We start from the raw sequence: 19,161 nt of genomic DNA on the forward strand, positions 1-19,161 counted from the left end.
AGAAAGGTACACACTTTTTCTGTTAATAGTGCAATACGTGTAAATGCAAGATCTCACAACTGTATACACTATCACGCAAAAATATTTCTTTACATATTATTTGACAAAAAATAAATGACACGACTGACGATGGTGAAACCTCATCGACACTTGTTTGGACGTTAAACGAGAAGAATTTGTGTTCGCTGAAGGCCGAGCTGCATTTCCAAATTATATCTTCAAGAGATGATTTCACGATTGTGTACTGGTCCTCTATGCTTTCGTGTCTGTTACCACACTCATCGGCAACCTTTATCGTTCGTTCACGGCAATGAATTTGCTGCTCTAGTGTCAGTCCTAGTCGAGGGAAAGGGAAATTTTATCAAAGTTCAACCAAAATTCAATGAAGGCGCTGAGCCGCGCACGGCTCGTGTTCATGCCGTTTATTCACTGTCATCTTCAATTACGGTACTGCCGCCTCGTTTTCTTATTCCATTTACTGGCGTCACTAACTTCCTGCCTTACTTGCCCATGAGCGGCAGCAGCAGCGCGCATAGATAAGTGCACATTCGTACCATCACTGGAACGACCGATAATATTTGTGGGTCGTCGTGTGTCTGGCAGTCAGTTGGAGACGTATCAGCACTGCAGTCGGGACGCAGCAGCAGTGAAGTCGTTGACGGAGCGACAGCCAGTGCTCGCCGACCTCTGGCGACACACATAAACTGTGCGACGGAGGAAGATTGGAGCGGGACGACCGTTGGTTGGTTGTGCATTGGTCGTCTTATCGGCCAGCGTATATTTGGTCCTTTCAGCGTTTCCGGGCCTTAGGAGTTGGTCGGTTGGCGTGGAGCAGCCTGGAAATCTCGTAGTTTGGCCGGGGCCGCTGGGGGCATCTACATGCGGTCGTAGTGTGGGGTGCTTTTCGTGTTGCTGCGAGGTCCGTGGCTCACCGATCCTGGACACGGAAGTTGAGTTTTGACTTAAGCTACCAGCAAGTCACGACTGTTCACATTGTGTCGTTTGGATTTCGTTGTCGGCTGTTGGAACATTTCCGCGAGCAAACAACGCATGTTTTCAAGTTGGCAAATTTTAGCTACCCTCCGCCGGCCGGGGTGGCGGAGCGGTTCTAGGCGCTACAATCTGGAATCGCGCGACCGCTACGGTCGCAGGTTCGAATCCTGCCTCGGGCATGGATGTGTGTGGTGTGTGATGTCCTTGGGTTAGTTAAGTTTAAGTAGTTCTAAGTTCTAGGGGACTGATGGCCTCAGAAGTTAAGTCTCATAGTGATCAGAGCCATTTTTAGCTACCCTCCGGTGTAGTTTAACTGTACTTGGTTACTTTGAATTGAAGTGCACCAGCGGAATCTCCTGCCTTGTGGCCGTTAACGTTATGGTTGCCTGTCCTGGCCGTTGACGTAAATTCAGCAGTGTATTTTCTTCTTCGTGTTGTCGCTGTCCAGCACGGTCTGTAGTTTCACAGCTCAATGTCTAATTGTTTGTGGGTGCCAATACTTTCTACGTTGCTCCATTGAACTCCCTATTGTGCGCTGGTCAGGTGGAGCGGAAGTTATCTTGTCGGTGGGTCCGTTGACTGTCTGTCGGTTGGGTTATCGTCGGAAGCAGAATGGTTGGGCTGACTGCCTGTCTCACCTAAGCGAGCGTTAGTCTTTGAACTCCAGGCCGACCCTCGGAAGTTTCTGAGCGCTGTTGGGTGTACTGCCTTTTCTTATTTGTTCTTTTTGTTTGCATTTGTGTGGCTTCTAGCCGATTTCTAAATTAAGGTTGTTTTGCCCTTAAGGAGTAAGATTGTTTGGGCCTTCAGCCTAATTTAAGGGGCTCCGGAACGCCCTATACTTGCAATGTTAAAATAACGCTTATAAATTACATCTTTCCTCACAAAGTATTTGAGGTAGGAAGTTGAACTTTTTACAGATTATTTATTGGAATATGGGCTACAACTTAAAACAGGGATTTTACAAAATTTTAGTTCAATTATTAAAGATGGTTGTTTTTCAATTGTAATGAAAATTCACAACATTTTTTTGCAATTTTTTATTTATATATTCAAAAATATACAGTTTTTTGGAAAAAGGTTGTGTTAAATTATGCAGAAGGTACTGTGTAACATTTACTGAAAGTTTGAAACAAATATGTTTGGAAGATCCTTAGAAAACATGTAATTAGTATGAGAAAATAAAAGTTTTGGGAATCGAGCGACAAAGATTGGATTAACTTTTTAGTGCATTCCAGGTCCATAGGATGGATTATCTTCATCCTCTGCAAACTCCTCCTCCAGCTTCCTCTTGTTCCTCCTCCTGTTTACTCTTGCTTGTATTTCTAGACTCTTTACAGCCCTGTCTGCAGCCCGAAGGCGTTCCTTGTCTAAAGCAAGCATCGCTCGTACCATGTTAGAACCTATCTTCATTCCCATATTTCTAAATACCTTTGGCTTTCCAACATTTCTCCTTTTCTTAAAAGCCTTCAGAGGATTTCTAATAACTTTACTTTTACTCATTATTATACTTCAACAAAACAGAGACTCAAGAAACAGAATTAATTACGAATATTTTCGAGATAACGACAGAGTAAATAAACATGAAACAATCGACAATCACACCAGCGATATATATAGAACAATCACAGGTTAGCCACAACACATACTTTATCTCACATCACTAAAATGTACCTGATGAACACGGACGTTAATAATAACACCATTTGACAGCAGTTTAACAGCGCCACAGTGGGTCACGCCCATGTAGAACACATTTCAAAAAAAATTTAAAAATATTTGTAGTCTTCGGAATTGAATAAATTATATATCTATTAAAAGGTAATAGTCTGCAGATTCAGAAAACGCAAAAAAGTAAAAATTGAACTTTTCATGATTTTGAGCCTTTCCGGAGCCCCTTAAAGAACTGTTTTAAGTAAGACCTTTGGCCTTTATAAAAATTTAATTTTGTGGAGTCTTAAGTGATGGGCCTTCAGCCGATTATTAAATTAAAGTTGTTTTGCTCTTAATGTGTCAGAACAGTTTTAAGATAAGACTTTTTGTCATTTAAGAAATTCTGAGTTTGGTGTGAGTCTTAAGTTATTGGCTTTCAGACGATTTTAAATTAAAGTGGTCTTGCCCTTAAAGCATGAGATGGTATAGCGTATTCAGTCGGTTATTAAGTTCCAAAAATTAATGCTGTGTTACTTTAAAAAAATGTCTTGGAGCTTGTAATGTTTGGTCAAATAAATAAAGTTGTATGTTCGAGTGTAGCTGACAGCCGCTTATTTTGGCCCCTTTCCACAAATTAAACTACCTGTCCTGTCCTGCGGGTTTAGCAGGGCGTCTCAGGCGCGGTTGGCCGATGAAATCTGGGGCCGCTGGCAGAGTGTGGTAACAGACGATAGCCAGCCGGCCAGGCAAGGTAAACATGGCACTCGAGGGCACGGAGCTGCGACGGTGGTATTGCACGCACGATTTGTTTTGAGTGGAGCAACAACGAGGCAGGAAACCTCAGCGTTGCTTTAAGTTATTGCGATGTATGAGGCGGGGCACTAGGCCAGAGCCAGGAGGGCGATATGTAAGTGGCTGACGTGTGGGAATTTATCCCTGCCATAGAGATTCTGTCTCTCTCTGACACTATGTCAGAAGAGAGGGAAAAACCAATATAAATAGACGAGCAATTTTAGCTTGACAGGGTGTACCAGGTCAGTTGAACATTGGGACGGACCTGCGCTGGTCTACGCTTATAGGGGCCAGTCTGGCAGCAATGTTATAAGTATTCGGCATAAACTTGTACATTGCTTCTATATACTTGTTCAGTCTATATTCTGCTTCCAGGAACACAACGGAACGGCAGCCTGTAACTTGGAGATCGCACGGTCTGCCAGAAAGAGGGCCGTGGCAGCGGTCTGCTGTGGGTCCAGGAGGGGCTCGGTTCCATTCCACTCTACAGGCCACCTTCACTTCCCGCCTGGCGTACCAGAGACTTGTTTTCATTTGTTCAGGCAGATGAGCTCATTGAGGCTTCACCATAAAATTCCATAAAACCTGTGCACATAGGGATATCATATACTGGATGATTTTGCAGAAATGCATCAGATTTCTGAAAGGGAATGCACTCTGTGATATTCTCGATTTTGATGTGTATTTTTACTGTTCTTGGGTGGAACTCCAAGTCTCAAAAAATTGTGTGTGTGTTCCTCCAGTGTATCACGGAGCTTGTCTACATCTACATCTACATGGCTACTGTGCAAATCCCGTTTAAGTGCCCGGCAGAGGGTTCATTGACCACCTTGTCTGGAAACAATTCTCCAGGCTGCTCCAGTAGTTTTTTGATGGCTAGTAAGCCTGCAAACTATTACATGGTGGTGTCTAGAAATCTGCTAGAAATGTTAGTTTTCCCATCTACAACGCAGAACACCCACGATTTATCTGAGAAGTAACTTAAAACTACCATGACAGATCGCATTCTGTTCATAGGAAGGATGGTTAGAGTTATCGTTTCAACTACATCGACCTTAAATTTCCATCTCTCTAAGGCGCACCTACAGCGAAAATCAGTATTCGTTAAAAAATAACACTGTAACCATTAGAAGTGTGTGTAGTCGCAGTAGTAGAGGTGGTTCAGAATCCATGATTATGAACCTACTACTGCAGCTAGTTGGGAACCAATTGCAGTCTGTAGTATGACGCTGCTGCTACCTCACCTCACTGATTTCACCTTTGGACCTATTGCTCAAATCTACTGAATCCACTACTTGTAGCACCACTACTATGATACCAAATGAGCCACATCAACCAGACGTCTGTATGAACTATTATAGCACATTGCCCTGTGCAAAACCGTTACAGTTCATCTGAAATCATTTCGAAATTCCTCAGATATGTTTGATGTATATGTTAAAACTTAGGACATCCATAGTTTAAATCAAAAGAGATATTCTGTTATGTCTAAGGCTATTTGCTACACTTGTACTTCCATGCTCAGACCTTAGAAAAGTGACTCTATGGGCTGTGATTGCTACAGATTAGATACAAACCACCGGAAACCCAATTTCAAAGCAAAATTCCTTGTTTGCGACACAGAAATGAGATTTGAGGTAATATCGAAGTCAATCACTGGATGATGTGAAGTTCCTGTACACCATGTCCCTATCATATTTTGGCTACAAATCGAGTAATTCATTTCGATAACTTTAGTGATTTTAAGCCAGTGACAATAAGTGGTGAGATTCTGTCAGCCCTGTGCATATATTTCTATAGCCATTTGGTTGACAGTTGTGTGTCAGAAAGGTAATGTCGTGATCTTACATTCCGTTCTTGTTCACAACGTTACAGCGGCAAGCTGTTTACGTTCGGATGTCAAATGACGATCCCTTGCATTTGTCTATGTCACCGATGAGCTCGCTTTCGACGTGTTGGATGGAGAGAAGTGTATTGACAGTAATCGGCTTTTTGTAAGTAGAACTGGTAACAAACTGCCAAAAGCTGGTAGTTAAACTGCTACATCCATTTTCAATGAGATGCCACTTGAATTCTATAATCTTAGCAGCAATCCAAGCGCTCTGAAATCGAAACGGAAGAGTTTCCTCATGGGTCACTCCTTCTAATCTGTCGAGGAGTTCCTTGAAAAATTAAGCTGATTCTTATTGTATTGCTGATAGCGTTTACTTAAACTTATGGACTGACTTTTTTCAGTTTCATGAACATTTATTTTTATCTGTTATTACTTTTATGTTGTAATTTCATGTAATCACACGTTACATGACCTTGGAGATTTGCTCCTCAACTGTCCGCAGCTCGTGCTCGTGCGGTAGCGTTCTCGCTTCCCGCGCCCGGGTTCCCGGGTTCGATTCCCGGCGGGGTCAGGGATTTTCTCTGCCTCGTGATGACTGGGTGTTGTGTGCTGTCCTTAGGTTTAAGTAGTTCTAAGTTGTAGGGGTCTGATGACCATAGATGTTAAGTCCCATAGTGCTCAGAGCCATTTGAACCATTTTTTGCTCCTCAATTTGGTCCTACGGAACTTGAAGTGTAAATAAAAAAGAATACCAAATGCCATGGTTAAAAGGAAAAGCATGTTTGTAAAACATATGTAACTGAGATGAAGTAGCTTCCTCTGGACTTACAGACATTTGAAAGATACATCAACGAATCTAGTTCCGTTTGCAACCCTTGTGTGTGTACAAGACTTGCGTGGTTCTTCTGTCAGGCTAAAAAACTCTTACATCCCATTTATTGCAGCACAGAAGACTGCTATCCATTTCTACATATGTGTTGTCACAGGAAGTGGTGACTTAGATCTAAACGTAGGGTGCCTCGAATAGCGTCGTTTAGTAATAGCTATTCAGCTTTCCACCTGACGTGCAGTGGCTGGAGGCGACGTTTTTGTGAAGTGAGCCCTCCTGACTTTGGTCTACGTATTCGGGATTTATAGATGAATTAGCTGAGTTCCCAGCATTGCCCATATATGTATGTATTAGAATCATCTACTGGTCCAACTCTTCCTTCCTCATCTCTCCGTCCATGTGAACAACACCCTCTCTCTATCCGACTCCTCCACACACACTTTCTGTCAATCCCCTCCAACCCTTTATCTCTGTCAATCTACTTCTTCCCCTCTTCCACCTGCTCAGTTCTCCTATGTCCATTTCCCCCTCCCTCTTCTTTGCCAATCTTCCCCTCCCCCTCTCTCTGTCGATCTCCTGCCCCCCCTTCTGTCTGTCCATCAACTCCCCCTCCCTCTCTCTGTTCATTCCTCCACTTGCCTTTCGGTGTCCATCTCCTCTCTTCCCCTATTTCCTCCTTTTGTCTTACTCTGTTCACTTCCTCCTCCCCCTCTGTCTGTCCATCTCCTCCTCCTCGATCTCTCTGCCTATCTCTTCCTGCCCCTATCTCTGAGTATCTCCTCCTCTATCCTCTCTCTGCCATCTCCACCTCTACCCTCTCTGTCTTCAGTTCCCCTTCCCCTATCTCTGTCCATTTTTCCTCCTCCAATTTGCACCTATGTCCTTCTTCTCCTTCACTCTTTGTCTTTCTCTCTGTCCTCCCTTCTCTCTCCACGTTATCAGACACACCCCAATAGGACTCTGGTGGCTCATACTCCTACAGCATTTTTTTCCAAATTGTAACTAATATGTGTACCAAGCTTGATTGATATATTTACAGGGCTATAGGATGAACTTTCTACCTGAGACTTCACCCGCATGCACACTTGTCAAATATGTTTCACACATACTTAACAAATTTCACGTGTATTTGTTGACATATTTCACTTGCATGTCTAGCGAATTTCACCCTGTAGTTTAATTTTCTCACCCGTATCTCCTGAACTATCTACTGTACAGTGATATAATTTTGCAGGTACATCGAGTGATACATGGGCCTACTGTCTGCGAAACATGTTATCAACAGAGTTAGTAGTAAAAAAAATTAATTAAAACGTCAAGCACGATGCGCAGTTTTCACGTATCTCGATGTTTATGACATCACATCTCGTGGCTCAAATGGTTCAAATGGCTCTGAGCACTATGGGACTTAACATCTATGATCATCAGTTCCCTAGAACTTAGAACTACTTAAACCTAACTAACCTAAGGACAGCACACAACACCCAGCCATCACGAGGCAGAGAAAAACCCTGACCCAGCCGGGAATCGAACCCGGGAACCCGGGCGTGGGAAGCGAGAACGCTACCGCACGACCACGAGATGCGGGCCACATCTCGTGAACTATGTGTCTTGCAATTACAATTATGTCGTATGTATATTCAGCAGCAGATATGAATACTGTCTGAGAAAAGCTTTGCGAATATAGTGAATAGAAACGAAGTAATAATTTAAACGTCTTGCTGGACACTAAGTTTTTCACCCGTCTCAGTGTTTATGATGTCAGGTATACCGAAGTAAGTGTCATACAATGACGTAATATATCTGATACATGTGGCGGTATATGTGGATGTTGTTTGCCAAATCTGTCACGAATACAGTTAATAGTAAAGAAGTAATGAACTAAAACGACATGCATCATTCGGCAGTTTTACAGCATGAACAGTGAAGATGTAGCAGGTGATGTTCTGTTTTCTTTTCATCCTTTGGTGGGGGTCGTCAGCGACAAAATGATTCGTAAGAGTTCGGAATTATGTATAAAGTTTGTTGCGGTTCTCCAGGAGCTGTCTTTCTCAAATACTGTATGAGCAAAATATGGCTATTCTCGCGTTGTGGGCTACACTGCTTTTTCGCCCTACCTTTGGTAGGTGGGTGGTTCTTACCTCTACAGTGATTACCGCCAGTGATCTGTGTACCAAGTTTAGTTGAAATCCGCGCAGTGATTTAGGAGGAGGTATGGAACATACAACATATATACATACACATGTACATCCACTTTTCTATGGACTTACAAAGTACCATAACAAAGGGACGTATTATTAAGCTGCTATTGGCAACTCCACAGTGCCACAGTGCTGCTAGGTATTTTTCACACTATTTTTGTTTTTCTGAGTCATCAGACTTCTGACTGGTTTGATGGAACCCACCACGAATTCCCCTCCTGTGCCAAACTCTTCATCTCAGAGTAGCACTTGCAACCTACGTCCTCAGTTATTCACTGGATGTATTCAAATCTCTGTCTGCCTCTACAGTTTTTGCCCTCTACAGCTCCGTCTGGTACCATGGAAGTCATTTCCTCATGTCTTAACAGATGTCGAATCATTCTGTTCCTTCTCCTGGTCAGTGTTTTCCACACACTCCTATCCTCTCAGATTCTGTTCAGCACCTCCTCATTCCTTACCTTATTAGTCCACCTAATTTTCAATATTCGCCTGTAGCACCGCATTTCAAACACTTCGATACTCTTCTGTTCCGGTTTTGCCACAGTCCATGTTTCACTACCATGCAATGCTGTGCTGCAAATGTACAAATCGGAAATTTCTTCCTCAAATTAAGGCGTATGTTCAATACTAGTAGACTTCTCTTTGCCAGCAATGTCTTTCTGCCCGTGCCAGTCTGCTTTTGATGTCCTCCTTGTTCCGTCCGTCATTGGTTATTTTGCTGTCTAGGTAGCAGAATTCCTAAACTCCATCTATTTCGTGACCGCCAACCTTGATGTTAATTTTCTCGCTGTTCTTATTTCTGCTAGTTCTCATTACTTTCGTCTTTCTTCGATTTACTCTCAATCCATATTTATACTTATTTGTTATTTTTGTTCAGCAGATCATGTAAGTCTACTTCACTTTCACTCAAGATAGAAATGTAATCAGTGAATCATATCATTGATTATTCTCCCAAAGTCAGATGGTATGTTTCCAGACTCATACATTCTGCACATCAAAGTGAATAGTCGTTTTGTTGCTACTTCCCCCAATGAGTCTATAAATTCTAATGGAATGTTATCTATCCATTCTGCCTTATTTCATATTAAGTCCTCCAAAGGATTCTGGTTCTAATACTTGTAAATTGACTCTTGTTTCATCTTCTATCACATCAGACAAACCTACCCATTCAAAGAGTCCTACAATGTTCTGTTTCCACTTATCCGCCCTCTACTCTGCATTTAACAGTGGAATTCCCATTCCACTCTTAATGTTATCACTCTTGCTTTCAATTTCACCGAACGTTGTTTTGACACTCTTGTATGTTGAGTCAGTCCCTCCGACAATCATTTCTTTTTCGATTTCTTCACATTTTTCATGCAGCCATTTCGTGTTAGCTTCTCTACATTCGTATTTATTTCATTCCTCAGCAACTTGTATTTCTGTATCCCTGAATTTTAGTGAACATTTTTGCATTTTCTTCTTTCATACGTCAACTAAAAGATTTCCTCTGTTACCCATAGTTTCTCCACAGTTACCTTCTTTGTATCTATATTTCCTTTCCAAGTTCTGTGATTGCCCTTTTTAGAGATGTCCATTCCTCTTCAACTGTACTGCCTGCTGAGCTATTCCTTATTGCTGTATGTATAGCCTTAGAGAAATTCAATCGTATCTCGTCATTCCTTAGTACTTCCGTATCCCAGTTCTTTGCGTAATGCTTCTTCCTGAGTAATCTCTTAGATTGCAGCCTACTCTTCATAACTGCTGCAATGTCATCTGAGCCTACAATCCAGTATATGATTTCGGAATCTCTGTCTGACCATGATGTAATCTAACTGAAATCTTCCCATATCACCCGGCCTAGTATACCTCTTTTGATTCTTGAACAGAGTATTCGTTATTACTACCTCAATTTATTACAGAACTCAGTTAGTCCTCCTCACATTCCTTCTCCCAAGCCCATATTTTCCTGTAACCTTTTCTTCTGTGCCTGCCCCCACAACTGCATTCCAGTCCCGCATGTCTATTAGATTTTCATCTCCCCCTTACGTACTGCATTACGCTTTCAATATCCTCATATACTTTCTCTATCTCTTCATCTTCAGCTTGTGACGCATATACACCTGGACTATCGTTGTTGGTGTTGGTTTGGTGTCACTTCTGATAAGAATAACCCTATCACTGAACGTTTCACAGTAATACACTTTCTGCCTTACCTTCCTATTCATAACGTATCCTACTCCCGTTATACCATTTTCTGCTACTGTTAATATTACACTATACTCAACTTACCAGAAATCCTTGTCTTTTTTCCATTTTACTTCACTGACCCCTATTATATCTATATTGACCCTTTGCATTTTCTTTTTTAGATTTTCTAACTCCCTACCACGTTCAAGCTTCTGACATTCCACGCCCCGAACGTTATCGATTCGTTGGTCACGCAGTCTTTTTCTCATAGTCACTTCCCCCTAGTCAGTCCCTTCCCGGAGATAAGAATGGAGGACAATTCCAGAATCTCTTGCCAATGGAAAGGTTATCATGACACTTTATCAATTACAGGCCACAGATCCTGTGGATACACGTTATGTGTCGTTAATGCAGTCGTTTCCATTGTCTGCTGCATCCCCGTGCCGTTGAGCGTTGCTAATTTTTCCGTCTAGGGGCAGTTTTCCACCCCAAGGATAAGAGTGTGTCCTGAACCTGTGTCCGCGTCTCCGCCCTCTTTGACAAGGCTGTTGGCAGAGTGAGGGTAGCTTCTTATGACGGAAGTCTTCGGCCGCCAATGCTGATTATTCTTTAAAATTTTAGAGGTGGCGAGTTTCGAACCCGGGACCGAGGACGTTTTGATTACTAGTGAAAGACTCTACCCCGAGACGACGGGTGCAGTTTTTTCGCAATCAGAATCAATATTTCCAACGCGTATTATGGCATATGCTTCTGTGTGATGTAGACTGTGTAACAATCTTCTATGATGTGTCCACTGAGTTACAAGAATAACCCATCTAGAAGCAAGAAAGCATTTTGCTGAGTTTTAAAACTGGTGGCATAATTATATTTAACAATTCGTTAGTTATAGTTGTTAAGTTACGTGGGGGCTGCCATTTATGTTTATTCAAGTGTTCAAATGTGTGTGAATTCCTAAGCGACCAAACTGCTAAGGTCATCGGTTCCTAGACTTACACACTACTTAAACTAATTTAAACTAACTTATGCTAAGAACAACACAAACACCTATGCCCGAGGGAGGACTCGAACCTCCGGCGGGAGTGTTCGCGCAGTCCGTGACATGGCGCCTCTAACCGCGCGGCCACTCCGCGCGGCTAGTTTTATTGAGTCGTGGGATATTTGTAGTCCTATATAACAAACTGTGTTCTGCAAATTTCAGGGACCGTCCTAATGTGAAAAGCTGTATCAGACTCCAAAAAGAATTTTTTCAGTCACGTCTATCCCCCTAGGCAGTTTGGAATAAACTGAATTGTTCATTTTCACAGCTGTAGCGAATCAGAATCAGCGACACAAAGTGATAAGAGTCTGTCAGCAGTACCCATACGTTTCTCTGTTCATTATTGGCGGAATCAAAGTGCTAGGTTCTCGCACAACTATAGCTAAAGAGAAAGAATAGACTAGGATCTTGCGTGATCATCAAACAGTCCTGAAAATTTTACAAAATGTCATGTAAAATTGTCATAAACATACCCTGTCTGCAATCAGAAGTCCCACAGACCGTCAGACGATTACGATCACGCAAACTCTTCGTAATTATTGTGCCACCGTTCTTTGATTTTATAAATTCCAGCTATCATTGGAAAATAATAAGCATTAAAGGATGGATTCTACGTTTTGCATGCCAGATTCGGATTGTATCATCTTGTATCCTCTTTTGTAACACAGAATCGATGCTGTAATTTATACCGATTTGACAGCTAATCCCATTATTCAAGAACTGCCGACAAATCAGATATGTTTCCTGATTTCTGTAGATAAGATAACATTTCGGTCGCTATATTTCGACATCCCGTGAAAACGTCTGATGGCTTTATACCTTTCTAAAATTAAAGTAATTTTATGTGTAAAATTGTGTAGCCTGCAGAGTACATCAGAAAGCCGTGTTATACTATAGAGCATGCTAATTGTGCCTAGGGGCTTAGCCCGTATCGGACGAAAGGTGAGGGACGTCCATCTGCTTTCCTAACTGTGTGACATAGCACCAGCTGACATAGACTCGTAGGTAGAAGCAGCTTCTTTCTAGCCAATCATTCTGGCACCACATGACATCATATGGTACACTCCGAGCGATACTAGTGCTGAGTTTGTTGTGGTCAGCTGGCCTGCAGGCCAGCATGGCTGCCTCTGACGTGGCACACATCCCAATACAGCACCGGGCAGTGCGGTGTGCGATGAGCAGTAGCTGACTGCATCAGTGAGTTGTACAGTTTAAAGTTAGGACAAGTCGGGTCATAAAAAGTGCCTCTCTATAGTTCTGAATACCGCTGGACTTCCCAACGTTTGAACCTTAGGTGAGCAGACTTTTGTGTTTCTCGTCATTTTTAAACTTTCTAAATTTTCCCTCCATTTTAAACATAAGAGATGTTTGAATTTGAACCGTAATCCAGGTGATGGGGGTTAAATTTTGTAAGCTGTGATGACAGAGTGGTGAGGTGTTAACTGTTTAAACTTTAATGTCAAACTGTTATTGTTTAAATATAGCAATAGTAAACCAGAACAGATGAGTGTGCATGATAGTGACAACCATACTGTTCTAAAGTTAGCTGTGACAACCATACTGTTCTAAAGTTAGCTCCTAAACAAAGTCTTTACACTGTAAGTCAGGAGGGTAGTTTTTTAAACGTAGGGAAAAAGTGGGATTACGTTTTTGGAATTGGAACAACATGATGCTTTACGACATATGTGTTGCACATTTTGGATTTTCCACCTAATTTAAACTTTGAGTGATGTTTCAAAGGTGACATCGTAGGAGAAAACCCGGGAATTCTATAAGCGACTTGGCTGCTACATAAAACACATCTGAGCGGAGAGTAGCTTACGGAAAACTTGTGAAGTTGGTCTTCAGAATGGTTACTTCCCTTCGCCCTAGAATTTTGCATTCTGTCGTCATACTGACTGTGCCAGTATCCCACGTTGGATTCTGTACTAAGCACAAGTGACCCACTTATATAGTGACATCAGGGGAAAATCCAGTGGCCATTTTTAGTTCTGTATTTTGCGCCGATGAAGTACTTCCAGCAGCGTGACAACGCAACAACTCAGATTTTTAAATTTCCAACCAATTTATAATTAGGACAACAGGCCTACTTCCACAGCGACGCGTAGGAGTGGAAGGGAAAACGAAGTAGCACAATTGGGATAGCTTCGAATTTCCACCAGCTTTTGAATCTTCCACTGTTATATACACAGGTCGTTTGGGTTATGTCAGAGTGGAAGGGGGAGGGGGATAATGATTTTCGCTAAATCATCGATGACGTCATCAGTGGCGTCACTGGCGATGTACTTTGGTGGCAGAAGTGGTAGTGTCTACCTACTAGAATAAATGTAAATGAGTTTTAGTTTAGTTGCTTTCAGTGGTAATGATTTGTAGAACACAATAAGAAGAACGTAAAGGAACTTCTCTTTTCTTCGATAGAGATTGCAACGTACAATAATCAGAGATATTTCCTTACAGGGAGTAAACAGATAATATATGCAGCAGACAGCTGGTTTGAATCAAGTTACCTTAATTTACTTTGCGCTAAGTTTTACAAAATGTTGTTCCCACCCTATTGTTAATAAAATTAATCACAACAACCACAATTATGCAGCAGACAGCGACGCAAACGTTCAAGTTGGCCAGCGAAGGTGTGTTTCATCTTCTCTCTCCTCACATTCTGAAAAAGGCGCTCTGTGCGTTTCCTAACATCTGATTTGGAAGCAAAGATTCTTCGTCTCACCAATCTATTTGCTGGTTAGCGTTGGCTGCTCTCGCACCACGCTCTCGTGGAAAGAAACACACAATTCACAAAACATTTCCCTTCTTAGAACATTATTAAGTAATGCTGAGCTTGGCGGTATCTCTTGAAATTTACCAATCTTTTGGGTCACGAATGTGGTTTATCAGTAGAGAGATATCAGTTGGTGCTAGGGGATTGTTTAGTCAGCGTGGAGTACCTCCCGGGAAGAATTATCAGTACTACGCTGTTATTCTATGAGCCATCGCTAGAGTACTTAGTTTGAAGTGTTCAAAAACATTTCAAAAAGTACGATTTTTAATTTTATTAATCGTAACGAGGTGGCAGTAACCAACTGCTGTAGTTCACAGCTGTTAAATGTATCTCTTCTAGAAACTGTTTCCTGAATTTCTATGTACAAAACTATCCCTGATAAGCAAAATACTATTCTTCAAGAATATGAAACACATTCGATGGCATTTTGATTTACTATGGTTTTTCTTATCTTTGCTACCAAGTTGAAACTATATGCAGCGACAAGTAAACCGCACGCCTCATACCAGTAAGCTTGTGGTAGCATTTTATATTTTCTAATGGGACTCCCTTTGCCTCACTTTGTTTTTCTGGCATTTCGTTGAAAGGTCCCTGAGTTTACAATAGGCCATTATTCGAATAGCCGACTTTTCCAAGAACACAGAAAAAAAGTGGAATACGTGATAAATTTATTTAGGGTTCAGAGAGAATTCTGAGCGGCTATGTCTAATTTTACTACACGATCTGAAGTAAAGCCTGTTTCTTTCAGAGCAATAAGTAATCTGCGAATGAACTCTCTGCTTGGTAAGACTGTCCAGTCCACATAAGATCTAAGATTTGGCAATAATCTAGAGAAAGGTTGTCGGAGTCACTCATGATCTACGTAATTTATATCTTAACCCATTGGAGGAGTTTACAATATCTTGAGTTTCAGTCATCGTTCTGTGTTATAGGATATTATTCCTCTCTGCACTGTCACTGGTTGTGAGCGCTCTGTATCAGCAATTATTGGCAAAATTCTCTTTGCAGAGGAAACAGTAATTAAAAGTGTAGGTGGTTGGTCGGCCCAAGCAATTTACAATGTACATAGTGCACACGAGCACTTGTTTTCAATCACATAAGCGGCAGTCTGTTTGAATATGGGCAGTCTGCTGTCTCTGTTCAGAGTGGGATTAATGTAAGCACACTGTTAAAATTTTCACTTGTGTTCTTTGCAATGTCGCTGTTTGATTTTGTAGTAATCTATGTTTTAGAGAGGGGACGAATATTCTAATAGAGGTCGGCGACAGAGTTTCCCAAAATCCAGAACTTCCGTTGAAGTACTACCAAAGACAAAAGTTTCGTGTTCGAACTAGTAAGACGAACTTGCATACTGAGCCTGACGGATTGTAACAACTCCACCTTTTCTTTTCGAGAATGCTGTAAAGGATTAATTAATATTGATAAGCGTCCGTGTAATACCACATCGTTCCGCAATTGTCTTGGAAGGTTCGCACTCAAAACTACCAGCGCAGCATTTCCGCAAGGTACTTGTTCTTTCTCGTTGCGTTCCCCATACGTGCTCGTTTCAAGTTTCTGTGAGGCAATGAAGTGGCTAAGGCAGTGTCAAGCCAGTAGACTCATATTCGGGAGATTGGTGATTCAAATCCCGTCCCGTTATCCAGATTTATGTTTTCCATGGTTTCTTAAAGCGGTTAAATGACAGTCAGGATGATTCCTTTGACGAGGACTACTACTAACTTTAACGGAATCTTTGGTAGCCGACGATCAGCACTTCGCAGTAATTCGTAATTAAAGCGTCTGAGGACGACCTAAAATTTTTCATTGAAACAAAATAGCGATCTAGGTGGTGTTTACCTTTCTGTATATTTGAAGTGATCATGGTGGCCTGTGGACATTAGGTCTTCAGTATTAAACGGGATACAGTATTCTTCAAAATTATATTTATTTGCAATCTGAAGTTTTCCCGGCGTATTTCCCATTTAAACAGTTCTCGGGTATCCGACCGGGTAGCGTCGTAATTTTTAATAATTACGACGCTACCCTGTCGGATACCCGAGAACTGTTCAAATTATATTTATTTGTTCGTGAATTGGTTTTCGGCTTCTTAGGCCAGCGTCAGACGACAACTGAATGTCATTAACACAGGTAAAATGACGTACGATTACAGCGATATTCTTAATAGAGAATACGCAGAAATTATCAGATGTAGGGTGTATATATAGGAGACTATTTTTTTTATATCCCGAAGATATAGGTACATTAATCAGAAAGGGATACATCAAATTATTCATGTCGACACACATTTGACAACTGCTGTGAAATGAAGCTGAATTTTCAATCTGACACAGTATTTTTAACTACAAGGACAGTAATACAACAGGTTTTTTCTCAAAGCATAGTTGGTTTGATTCAGGATTTCAGTACACCATATTATATCCCACTCTTTTGGCTACAAAACTCCATTCTTCAATATAGTCTCCGTTCATTGCAATGGACTTGTGCTTTAACTTCTCTCTCCATTAAACTGAAGTTAAATTATTATGATTGAATAATATCTTGATTGGAAACTTTTGGGTGAGTGAAGTCGCTTCCCCAATATTTTAACAAAAATATCTCTCACACTAAGAGGTGTAAATTTAGTTCCCATTTAAAATTGTCAAGTCTATAAAACAAAATGATTAGATAGTTACACTTCGTAATCATACTCTGTCTGCCTATAGATGTCGAAGTTATCACCTGGAATAAAATTTCTGTTGCTCTGTAGAATTCCGGGGATCGTCGACTCTGAAAATTCTTAAAATAGTCAGAGGTACAATCATACGCTGAGGGGAAGCCGTCTTGGGTGCTATGACGTACTCACTCTGCAGCATGGAAATGAATCAGTTTCCAAGTTGTGTATTAATTTCGATAAAAGTCCAGAAATTAATCTCCCAAAGTAGAACTTAGACGACCGAGGTGCACGCTTTACAATTTCCCAGGATATAAAGTTCCCTGCGAGTTACGACCCACCAAAAAATGTCCCGATCCACAGACAAAGGAAAAATTAAAATAACCAAAAAATTAAACGTACCTTTTCCGCTCATGAAACTATATTTTTCCGTAAATTATCTTAATTGCTACATTTCAGGTTACAATATCCTCTTGTATGAGATGAAATGTTATTATAATTAAGCAAATTACATTATGTATTCAAAATGGCAGCTTACAAAAATGGCGCTAATTACAGTTCCGCCTCGATCCTACTCTCGACGACTGCTAAATCAAACGTAAGTAGGTCCATTGTAGACGTAAAGGTGCGTTTACACTGCGATTTGTATCGGCACATGTATGAGATACACGTATATGCGACTTTGCGACATGTATCGCGACTTGTATGAGTTGACAAGTATCAACCTCATACATGTATGAGCGTGCGTTTACACTGGTTGATATGTGTCACTGTGCGATAGCTTCCGACGACGATTTGGAAGATTTCACATTTTTATGTGCTGATACACTTGCTCTTTTGGAAGATGATAGGAAGAAAAGGCGGAGGAAGCGTAGATGGTGGCACAGAGAGTTTCTCGCGAATTAACGCTAGAGGATGGCGCATATTTTAGAAATTATGTTAGGATGAGTATGGAGGATTTCCGCGGTTTGTTATCACTTGTGGCTCCTCTTGTGTCCAAAACCAACACAAACTTTCGGGAAGCGATTCCACCAGAGGATCAGTTGGGAGTAACCCTTCGTTTTTTAGCCACTGGTGATTCCTCGTAAAACGAAGATTTCATGACAAAACATTTGCATTGTCGCGCGATTGCTAATGCCAACGTCTCACACACGATTGTCGGCATCCGTTGTCAACATTATCACGCGAGGCCGCCGGAATAATAGCAAAACATTGATATACGTGCCAGATGCATGAAAAAATTATATAATGTATTACATACACTAATATATACATAAAACTTTTACCTTCACTTCTTGGGATAAAACTTGCACAATGGCCCCGCAAACACGAAGAATAATGTTGCATATGGCAGTTTTTAATATTCTATGCAGATACATTAACGTCGAAACGACAGTTGGCACCTTCAAAACTCAAACAGCCGCCAAAGAGCCTGGTACTGCGCATGCGCTAATCGTCGAAATAAGCGGCAGTCGACAAGACGACAGGAAATGATAGTACTGCGCATGCGCGAGTTCTTCAAATGTCGCTCATACATGTCGCGTATATGGCCAAAAAGCGATATACAAAATGTATACGCGACATGTATGAGCTGGAGGGTCCGCATACAAGTTCCGTGAATTTTTGTATGAGGTGATGTATCGCGACATGTCAAATTGACATGTCGCTCATACATGTCGCGATACATGTATCCCAGTGTAAACTTACCTTAATGTTCCAGGTTATATCCACCGAGTTTTTATATCACGAGTCAGAGATAATGTCTCTTGCAGTCGTAATGAGTCTTTTATTCATATCGATCACTTGGGCAGTTACACATAAATGTTTGCGCTAGAAGAGAACAGATGACAAAAAAGGGTGATACTACAAATGCCTTCCGTGGTAGCATCAAAATTTAAATGGCAATTCAATCTGGTTGCTAACATTTAAAAAGAGATTGTCCGATATTATTTATTTACTGAGAATGAATAACTGTTAACCGTGTTCATTTGTAAACAGATCAGAGTTTGATATCTTAACAATTTTCTACAATATTTGTATACATTCTCTTTAGCTTAGCATGGGTTTACAAAAATCTACCTCATTTGGTAGAAGGTTGCTGAGTTTCACGCGTGGAGAGGCTTATATCTCACTTTACCACAAAACCATGGAAGATCTCAAATTCACGTCTACCCATTAGGGAGCTGCATTCCAGAGGGAAACCATGGAAGACCCTTAGTATAGACCCGCAA

The sequence above is a fragment of the Schistocerca nitens genome, chromosome 5 (assembly GCF_023898315.1).
Source record: "Schistocerca nitens isolate TAMUIC-IGC-003100 chromosome 5, iqSchNite1.1, whole genome shotgun sequence".
Taxonomy (NCBI): Eukaryota; Metazoa; Arthropoda; class Insecta; order Orthoptera; family Acrididae; genus Schistocerca; species Schistocerca nitens.